Below are 11382 nucleotides of genomic sequence, written 5' to 3' on the forward strand. Positions count from 1 at the left end.
GCACCTCACTAAATGTGAGAGCTAATTTCTGGGTCAGACATTATCAGAACTTTTGTTTGCATGCTTCAAACGAGATAAGCAAGTCTATCAGCTGTGCATGAAAAGAGATCTGACAGATTAAGACACGCGCCTGAAAGCAGGCTGCTGTTCCGCCGTTCTGGATCACTGCAGCACAGCATCAGCTCTTATTACAAACCCATAAATCTTTTCAAAGCCCAGAGGTGGGTGTCAAACAACTGTGACCTAAGAGCAGCTGTTGTGGGAAGCAAGTGTAAGCACATCAATTTCCAAATACCCAACTTAAGTTCAATTTTCTACGAGACTTTCGTTGCATTCTTTGAAAAGTAATCACAGTTGATTTTTTTTTTCCAGCTATAAAGACACAAGAAGCAATGTAACACTCAGTATTTACCTTGGGCTGGCATATGCTGCAGTACATTTTACTATTTTGGAAAATTTAATGTACTTTCCATTTTTGGTGTGTGCACTTGTGAACAGTGCAATGATTTATTCTTACCAGTAAAGACATAGCTGTAAGAAATTAACTTCTGTACTAAGTAGCAATAATCGTGTCTGCCCACAGACTGATCAATCAGTCCATGATTTATGAATGAATTCATGCTTCAAGCTCCCTATTTACCCACTGATTACAATTAAGTAAGTGTTACGCAATCAAAATCTGATCTATGACCGACTTTCATGTCAGACAGTGCCTGAAACAATCTCGTGTGTGTGTCTGTAGGCTTCATCCCACCCATCACATGTGCTTTACTGAACTTGAACAGAATCCCCAAAATACAAAAATCACATCAATATGGTGATAAAATTAACTGCACTATGCCCAGTTTAGCTTCACAGTATTACCAGAAACAACTTCAGAATCACCAACAGTTCTATGGTTGTATCGATTGCTCCATTAATGGGTAATTAAAAGTCAAGCTGAATTACATAGGAAGCTGAAGGAGATAAATCAAAGCATTAAAAAGCTAATGAAAATAAAGGTTATATGTGCACACTACACTTTCAAGAAGCCATTTGTAAGCATCTGTAATATTATCCCTTATTAAATGTCATTGAGCCTTTCTAAAGGCTGTACTCCTTTACTCGAAAAGTCATTCAGCAATGCTCCAGAAGAGCAGAATTTTGAGAATCACTTCTTACCATGACCAAAACTGGCCTTATAGTGAAAAACAGTCACACAAAAGCCTTCTGCCCAGAAGATGTAATAAAGAATTGAGTATAGATGTAAAGGAGTTGTCTGAAACACCTAGAACAAAAACTCTAACATGAAAACAGCATTTCATCTATAGCTCAGGTACTTCAAGAAAAGCTATAGAAATGTTTATTCTGCACATCTGGCATAGAACTTAAATACTTGTTAGCAATCAACTCTGCTTTCCCAATACATTGGAAGTTTCAGCAGCTGGTATGCAGTAATTTTTATAGTTTACCTTACTGCTATATAGAATGAACCCACAGAAACAGGATAAATATGTCAGAACTGGATTTGATGATGTTTTACATTATAGCTGCTTCCTACAGGGAGGAACTTGACTTGATTTTATACATTTTCCAGCAACTAGAGAACCCATCAGACTGCATTTTCCCACCACCACCTTTTTTGTATCTTATCAAACTTGGAAGGTATTTTTCCAACAGTATATTGCGTGTATTCTGCAGACAGAATCAGATAGTCAAGTATGCACAATACATACAAGAGCCCACTGTCAGCATACTTTACAATACAGGTGTAAAAATTTACTCCATTACAACCAGTGATGTGAAGAATTTAGGGACACAGTTTAGTGGTGGACTTGGCAGTATTAGGTTAGTGGTTGGAAAGATCACTTCCAGCCTAAATGACTCTATGATTCTATGCAAACACCTGCTGGGGGGTTTTATCTCATTAAAAATGCACAACCTTTCCATTTTTCTTCAAGAAGTTATTAAGCCACTTTTGCAGTGCGAGATAAAACAATTCAGCACACTTCTAAAGAGCTAGTATTATACTTTTAAGTTCCTAGCTGTAAAGGTTGCAAAGGCAACTTTCTGACCAAAGATTAAGCAGAGACTACTACAAGCAACAGAGTTCTAGATCCCGGTTCCAAGGCTCATGGCTTCCCCAAGCCAGGGGAAAAACGAGCCAACACCTTGTCAGTTTTGATCTTGAACTTTAAGAATATCAGGAATATAGAGAAGAACCATCTTACTTCATGATGCTACCACATGGGAACTATAAGATTGACAATTCAAATGAGCAATGGACCATTCAGTAGAAAGATGGCTTTTCCCCAGCTTCTCTTTTGAAATGAAAGGATGCCCATCACAGCAGTCAGCTACCTACAGAGACCTGGTGAATTGTGAGAAGGAAAGAAATCTCTTCCAAGCAGAAGAACTAAAAACTGTGGTTCGGGTCTACACTTCACAACCACCATGTGCAAGTGAATTATCACTGAGATTCATAACCACAGACAAGACTCCTTTGAAATCTGGGCATCTTCCCATTCTCCCCATGACAAGAGACAGCTGAGTAAAGAAGACAGCACCCATAAATTCAGTGTAAATTGTATGATTCAGTTCTCTGTTGTAAGAACTTTCACAAACACAGGCTTCTACTTTCAACAATTTTGGAGCTGAGAAAAAAACAGAAACTCTCACATTTACCAACTCAATTTACCAGAGAAGATACCAGGAGAATCAATTTCAGTGCTTCCAGAGATGATCCCCATAACTTCTTGTACCATTATCAACTCAGTGAATCATCCAACCTTGTTCTCTTAATATACAAGTACTACCATTTCCCTTTTTACAAGTAATCATTTGTTTAGTAAAATGTTTGGGGAGAAAAGAATAGCAAGTGAACCTTTCCCTTTGCCTGACTCACTGAGGTTCTGTGGTCCCCCAGGTAAGCAGAGCCAAATTTCATCATCTCTATGTCCTTATTTTTCAGAAAATTAACTGAATCATTTTGTACATGCACACACATGCATACATCACCAAAAAAGCAGTTCTCAGTGGCTTCCATCACACACCTTTGTTTCCTTACTTTGGGGACTTTTTTTTTTTGTAACAGATCAAGCTATCAAGAGTTCTTCTCAAATTTGAGTTTGACTCCTCCCAAACAGCTGAGCAGGCTGTAACTGTTTCCAATGCAGGCTGCACTTCCAGAGCAAAGAATTGAAAATGTCAAAGCTCTAAAACCAGAGTTATCTTTAGGAATGGAAGCTGAAATCCAGGTTTTATTTATATGAAAAACACATGCATACCCTCCTCCCCTAGCAAAGCTGGCTAAACAATTAGAGGATATATTGCACATCATCAAAAATTACACAAAAGACTATGTGACAAAACAGAGATTGCTACAATATTCGCTAAATCAAATTCGACTATATTGTTAATGGAAGAATCACATTCAAGTGAGTGCTGTATCCAAAAATTTTGAAGTATTTACATAGGTTTTTATAAACCACCTATTCTGGAATTCTGGTTATACTGACTGATTTAAATACTATCACAACTTAGACTGAGGATAAAGGAACCTCTAGGCACATAGTAGTTGTCCAACTTATTAAGTCAATTAAAAATTGAAAAAAGAAATACAAAAACCCCCACAATACCAAACCAACAAAAAGATTAACTGATTTGATAAGACAAAGAAATTAATAAAAAAGGATTGCTTAAAGAAAATAGATCCTAAATTGATGAAATGGTAAACTTCATGTACATACAATTAAAATTCTGAAAGATACCTTAAATACTTTCTAAGTAGACATATTTACAGTTTTTAAAACAGATATAAAAAAACCCCCACGATATCTCCATGAGAAGCATTGCAAATACTTTTTAAACTACATTTCATACTAAAACCCTCAATGAACTTTAAGAAAAATGCTATTAGAAATTTACTTCTAACAACTTTACTCTGTAAGTTTTGATTTGGAAAAATGATGGACATGATAGGAAAATGGCACTGCCTACACCTTGTGGTAAGGAAAATCAACATACTTTGGAAAACATAAATAGCTCTTTCTAATGCATGCTTATGTGTATGCTTAATATTTGCAGTGTTCTATTTTCACTTTCAGTATGTCAAAAACTTTCATATAACTAATATATGCTCAGATAAGCCTAGTTAGGAGAATGCAGGAACACTGAAATATTAATATACAAGTTAGATGTTTTATTTAGATTCTGCAACTGAATAAGTTTATCAGGAAAGAAACCATCATTCTGTATTTTATTTCCTATTACAATGACAAAGCAAGTTATTTTAAGGGACAAAGGTATAATTAAAGCAAGGTGAACAAAGCCACCCTTGCCTTTGTTTACCAAGGTATAAAGGAAGTTTCTAAATGTAACTAAATTGTTTCTTTAGAATCCCATGTGAAACATTAACAATCCATTGTTTTGCCTTGTGTTTATCGAGAAAAATGCTTTAAATGCTTTTTGTCCCCCTCAAATCACATAAAACAATAACTGCAAAGCAGACAGAAGCAGAGATAAAACTTATTAGAGTGTATGTCTGAAATGTAACCAAAGAATACATTTCAAGTAGAAAAGATGAAGGGAGGGCTAAAATTCTGTATTAAAAAAAGTTACTGAGGCACTGATCTTGGGAGAGTTTTGAGACTCAGGGGACGTCAAACCAAGGATTAGCTGAGCTGAGTATCAGAACTATGATAATGTTACTTCACTCAACCCTTCAAAACACATGTAGTAACTTTAATTTGCCATGTATTAATGTAGGAATAGTAATCATTGTCTTTTAGAGACAAAGTTCCTTTGCTCTTTAAAAATATAGTTTAGAAAATACTCAAACAATGAAGAAAAAATGAACATAAGTTCCATAGTTTTAAAACAAACTAAAATTACTTTTCCATGTCTAGAAGATTCAGGAAAAAAAAAAAAAAAACAACAAAAACACCTAATTTTCAAAAGTTCAAAGAATCTGGAAATTCCTAGTCATTCTATGAGAGATTTTAACCTTTCAAAAGATACAAATCAAAGTTTCATTAATCTCATTAGTTTCATTAATCTACATTAATGTATTTAATTTATTCTGTGATGGCACTTTTCTGCAGCACAACTCTGTATTGAGCATAAAAGACTAAGCACGCCACTGAATAAAAACCAGAAATATGTGAACTACTCATGAGTAACAAGAAAGTACTGAGGAAAAAAAGGATTCTCCAAGTATTAATATAAAAGATGAGAAAAGTTCAGTGACATGCCTACCAAATAGCTTACCTTTAAACTCTTACATAGTAGGTTTTGTTTATTATGTCTACATTGAACAAATCAAATTCTGAATTGTCTTGTAATAGGAATGAACTTTGTGATTCCTTTCTACAGAGCAACCAAACACTGCTGAACCTACTGTCAAATCCTGACACTGAAACATGACTAGAACATAATCAACTTCTAACCTAAAACCTTTGGATCTTCTTGTTCACACTCAAAATGCATTATTTTCATCAACCTAAGATCTGGATTTCCTAAGGACAAAACGAATTCTCTCCAACCCTAACTTACACAGAGGTGCAGAGTTCACTAGGTGAAGGTCTTTGACAAATGTTATATGAAAAGTCAGATTATATGAAACTCACATGTACAACCTTAATTCCCAGTCTCAAAGTGTATCAATACATTTAGAAAAGGATATAGTAATTTCAATAGAAGTTCATGAGGCAAGCTGCAACAATTACATATCTCAAGAAACACACTGAATGCAGAGGGAAAAAAATAAATGTGTGTTGGTAGAAACTGTTTTGCAAGATTGCTGAGTCCAAGAACCACTGCATTAATTCTGTGGTGTTCAACCAGCTGCACAAGAAGCTGCTGATTGTCGGGCACTGACATTCCACACCTACAAAAAGGCAGTGGTGAGATCTTCACTGATCTAAAGCTGAAGCAAAGTTCTCATCTCTGCTCCTGCTATAGGAGGCATTCAAACAACTTTGTCACATGGACAATGCAGAGAAGTTTGGCAAAGCATGCTGTCAAGTCATTCAGACATGGACACAAAATATTGAGGTTCCAGCCACATTCTTAAGAGAATTTAAAAATCACTACTGTTATTTAGTCAGGATATTACAGAGGGGAAAAAAAATCACAGGGCAACAGTGTGTTCTTAATGCTATTTTTGATCAATATGACTCAGACACTCACAGAGAAATATATAAAAGAAGTTGGTCAGGATGGGTTCAACATGTATTATTTATCCTAAACACAATAACTGTTGACACAAATAGTATCAAAAATAAAAGAAATATTTAAGTTGAGCAAAAGCAAGCACCTTCACATACAAAAGCCAAATATGCTTACTCTCCTTGCCTGTTACGTTTAATGTTATTAAATCTTGGGGGATTTTTCTTGGAAGTATTAACTTTGCTACATCTTCCCACTACTACCTGAACGACATCTTTAAATAATAAAGGAAAAAATAATATGTTTTAAATCCTTGGTATACATCATAAATGCCCATACTTATTGATCTAGAGTCATGGAACAAGGATAGAATGCCAAATAATCACCTACTACACCCTTGCATTTATTTGCAGGTTTTTTATTAGTACATACTAGTGATTTCCCTAAATAAGTTTCACTTATAAACTCTATAGGGAGTCCAGAATGTTGTCTGTACAATTTCCCAAGAAAAATTTATAAACCAAAACTTTAAAGATTAATTTTTACTCTAAGAAAAATAACTAAAAAGTTAACTTTCACGTTTATTGTTTTAGTATTTGCTGGTAGGTTTCGGGTTGGGTTGGGATTTTGGGGGGCTTTTGGTATTTGTTTTGGCAGTTTTTGTTGTTGTTTCTCAGTCTTTAATTTTTACACACCTTGAATCAGCTTTTCCAGCTATTGTGTAACTTATCTGTAGAAAGTAATCTTTTCTATACCACAAAAACTTGTTGCAAAGAAGAGTAACTTGTGAAACAAACTTATTTACCAAGGAGCCCCTGTGATCCTGGGGAAGTCTCTTCAGTATACAAAAAGAAAACGCATTGGTCAACAAGCAAGCTGCTCTCTGAAACCACACCTTTCCTCACAAGCAGTGCAAAACTTCCTGAACTATGTGTTGTGCTAGAAAGCACCCCCTGCCTCTTCCATGGCATTCTTACTAGGCCTGTCTGAACAGAATGAGAATCTGAGATAACACAAAATTCATCTAACACTAGAATAATTTGAAAGGGCACTTAAGTTGGTGATCTTTTCTTATAAAAGACAGTACTTCAACAAGAAGTGGGTTGTAAAGTTCATACAAATACTGAAAATAAAAGCAACTTTTTCACTTAAAACTCATAGATGCCCACATTTAACTATTTCCCTCTTTTTGAATTGCTGCTGTACTTCACAATGGGAGTATTGCACATTTTTGAGCAGAATGTTTATTTTATGAGTTGGAAAAAAGTGAACAAAAGGCTTTTGTTATATACACAACCAAACTCCCTACAAAACATGCAGCTATAGTATGGTGTGTTACTTTCATAGCAAATCAATCCATTTTTGCATTATCCATGTCAAAATCAAAGTATGGCACGACAAAGTTTTCAGTCACCATATGACCGTGCCCTTCCACTCTCCAATGTGGACTAAAGTGAGCAGCATGCACAAGCCATAAAAATTGCCAAAGAATATTTGGTCTGGGCTTCAAAACTGAAGGAAAGCTAGGCTACCATGTTGCCAAGTCCACATCACCTGTTGCATTAACAGCACAAAATGAAACTGTAAGCAAACAGTTACAAGAAATTGTATCATCTTCATACTGAGAACAGCACAGAAAATTCCAACGCATTTTAACACTAACCACTTTATTAATGGTTCATAACTCCCAAAACAACTGAGTATTTCAAAGTTATTTAGCAAATAACACTTCTTGGGCATAGAAATTATTGTTCAGTAGATCTTTTTAAACTGGGAAAATGTGCACCCAGAAAGTGAAAGAACACATAGTCATTCAGTGTTAGGCAAATTCCAAGTAGTCTGAAGGGTCTTTTAGTTACAAAAGAAACTTCAGATACATGGTGTTGCAAAATGCAGTGGGAAGTCAAGATGGTTTCTGGTTAGTGTCTTGCAAACAGAAGCTTGGGTTACAAACATCTGCAGAGCTCTAGTAAGTGGTTTTGTGTCAAACTTAAAAAAACACACCAGAGTATTTTCCCTTTGACAAAGCATTTGTTCCAGCATCAAACAGTCAACAATTTCTAGTGCACATCAATGCTATCCAATCCTTATAACTGTATCTACTTCAAATGGGGCAAAGCTACAACTAGGACCTGTCTGAATTCTCACCTACTTCCCCTAGAATAGCAGCATTTTGCTCAAAAACACATCATCTGCCCCCAAAATGCAGAACAAATGAGGGAATGGAACACTGAAATACAACTTTCTGTGAATCTATTTATGAAACTTAGGAGGCTACTGAATCCATTCAAACTTAGCTAGAGTAACGCACCATAGAATAAACTGTCTAAAACAAGACAGTCTTGTTAATATTATCTGTGTTTACACACACGCCATGCACTCACATCACACTAAAAAAAACATGAGTTATTCAAACAATACACGTAGCCTTCTAGGAAACAGAGACATCTTATCTCTGAAGTTTTTCTTTGGCCCTTATCTAAACTTGACTTACTGGTTGCATCCAACCAAAATATATCTACATTGACTATAATTAGTAATCCAATCCAATTAAAGATATTGGGGTCGACTTATAGACTCCTACCAAAGTAAAAAATTTTAAAAAACCTAAACCAAACAGTCCTACAAACTTAAGTAGTACACTTATTTTGAAAGCCCAAATAAGCTCCCTTCTCTACCTCATGTACTCTCCTGCCATATTCCTGTAAACAAGCAGATCTTGCCTGCAGAGCAGCTGACAGACAGGAGATCATGCTTAAAATGTTACTTGTCATAAGTTAAGGTCTACTTATCTGCATGCTTCTTGCCTTGAGAAATAAAGCCCTCTACGTGCAAAATGCAGGGAACCATGTTCAGCAAAGTTTTAGCAAGATCTAAACAAACATCAGCAGAAGAGACTGCTCTATGTTCCTTCAGTATTGAAAAAAGTTGCCAGTGCAGGTATGAGGCACATCATAATTTTTGCAACAAAACTCTTAAACAGAGACTGGGACACCTTTTCATAAAACTATGAGATGATGTAGATATATACAATGAGCCAATCAACTAATAACTACTACATTAAAGAAAAAAAAAAAAAAAAAAAACTGGAATAAAGGTCAAGAGAGATTAAATTGTTTGTCCTTTCCACCCGCAGGAAAACAATATTTTTTCTTTTTTTTTTACGTTTAATCAACGTATCATGGGAGAATGTGAAACAGTCCTGGCGATTTGACACCTCCTGGATTCCCATCCAGAAGTGAACTAAGAAGCGGTGCCCATGCAAAGCAACCTCGCAGCCTATGAGCCCGGCAGTGCTCGTTACATCACGATCATTTGCATTTAAACTACAATATATAGCGCTGCGAGCTCGCTGCCGAGGGGCGCCGCGCTGCCCCCCTGCCAGGCAGAGCCCCGTGCCGGGCCGGGGGCACGCCCGGGCGGCCCGGCCCTCCCCGCCCCGCCGAGGGAGCACCTGCCCGCCGGGCCGCGGCCCGGGCAGACCCCGCCGCAGGCCCGGCCCGGGGCGGCCGCCGGTCACCGGGGCAGCCGGCTGCGCATCAACTTTTGCATGTGGGCCGCGGCCTCCATGATGGCCGGGGCGGGCGGGGGCGGGCGGGGGGGCCGGTTTGTTTACTTGCAGCCAGAGCCGGCGACGGTGGCGGCATCATCATCATCATCATCATCATCATCATCATCATCATCATCATCATCATCCCTTGTGCGAGGCGCTGCCACCGGCGGCCCGCGGGGCGCGGAGCTATTCTTAGCGCGGGGCTGCGCGGGCACACACACGCACGCACACGGGCACGCTGGCGCACACGCACAGAAGTTCCCAGCGGATAAAACCCCGCGCCGGTCCCGCCACCGGCGCCCGCCGCACGGGCGCGGGGAGGGGAGGCGGGGAGGGGCCGCCGCCGCGTGGGAACCGCCGGCCCGGCGCATCCAGCGCCCCCGGGGCGCACGCCCTGCCCTGCCCCTGCCGCCCCCCCTCCCCCGTTACATAACTCTCCCCGCCGAAACGCCCCCGCCCCGCCCTTCCCCACCCCGGCCCCGCACCCCGGCGGGGCGACCCCCGCCCCTCCGCCTCGCTCCCGCCCCGCCGCCGGCGCTAGGCCACGGGCGCCCCCGCCCCGCGCTCCCCCCCGCCCCGGCCCCGCCGCGCCGCCGCCCCGCCGCCCCGCATCCCCTCCCCGAGCGCCCCCGTCGCCGCCCGAGCGCCCCCGCCGCCGCCCGGCCCCTCCCGCCCCGTACCTGCAGAGGCGGCGGCGCCGCGGGCGCTGCTGCGGAGCCCGAGGGCGGCGGCGGCTTCGGGGGGAGAAGGGGAGGGAGGGCGCCGCTGCCTCCTCCCCTGTCCCCCCGCCGGGCTCGGAGGTCCCTGGCGGCCGGTGTCTCCGCGGGGGCGGGAGGAGGCGGCTCCGGCCCCAGGGCGCTGGCGGCGGCGGCTACATGGAGCTGCGCGCCCCGCTACGCAGGGAGGCGCCCGGGCGGGCAGCGCGGCCGCAACATCGATGCGCGGGGTCAGGAGGGCGGCGGCGGCGGCGGCTCCCCCCCGGCGCACTCACCCCGGAGCCGCCCGGGCCCCGCTCTCGGCTCCTCCCGCCGCCTCCGCCGGGCTCGTTATTGACTTTCAGGAAAACTCCCGACGTCACCGGCTCCCCCCGAGTGTCTCCCCCTCCGCGGCGGTGGCGGCGGCGGCGGCGGCATCCCCGGCTCTCGCGAGAAGCGCGGCGGGCACGGGGGGGCCGCCAGACAGCGCGGGGGGAGCCAGACAGAGGGGGGCGGCTGAGGTGAGGGTGGGGGGGCGGGCGGCGGGGAGGGAGGAGGAGGAGGAGGGAGCGGCGGAGGGAGGAGGGAGGACGGGGGAGGCGAGGCAGCCCGCCCGCCCGGCTGGCAGGCAGGCAGGCAGGGGCGGGAGCCGAGCGGAGCGGCGTGTCCCGTCCCGCCGCCGGGCCGCGGCTGGGAGCGGGAGGACGGATGGATGCACGGATGGATGCAGGCATGGATGCAGGCAGCGGCGTTTACCGGCGCTGCGCCGCAGCGCGCCTGGGTCTTTCCCTTCGGCATCGCGGCCCCTCGCCGGCCCCGTGTGCGTGTCCCGGGGCTCGCTCCCTTTGTTCTCGCACTCTGCGGTTACACAGCCCCCCGCCCCGAGGTTGCCCTGGTACCCGGAGTGGTCCACTTGGCTCTGCAAACTCCTCCAGGAATAGAACTACCAGTTACGCCGCAGGAAGCCGTAATTCATCCCTCGTTGAA

The 11382-nt window shown here is 42.7% G+C and overlaps 1 protein-coding gene across 2 annotated transcripts in view; it reads right to left on the reverse strand.

The window, feature by feature from the left end:
- Window positions 1–10831, reverse strand: part of AKT3 (AKT serine/threonine kinase 3) — a 153501-nt gene extending 142670 nt beyond the window's left edge. Inside the window, exon 1 of one of the 2 annotated variants that reach the window (XM_063390947.1) lies at window positions 10692–10831. The gene's annotated coding sequence lies outside the window, so the exon portion shown is untranslated. Of the gene's footprint in view, window positions 1–10380; window positions 10520–10691 lie in introns of those variants that run through there. The other variant, XM_063390946.1, reaches the window with a different exon arrangement.
- Window positions 10832–11382: the final 551 nt, after the last annotated feature.

Source organism: Prinia subflava, chromosome 2 (genome assembly GCF_021018805.1).
Source record: "Prinia subflava isolate CZ2003 ecotype Zambia chromosome 2, Cam_Psub_1.2, whole genome shotgun sequence".
NCBI lineage: Eukaryota > Metazoa > Chordata > Aves > Passeriformes > Cisticolidae > Prinia > Prinia subflava.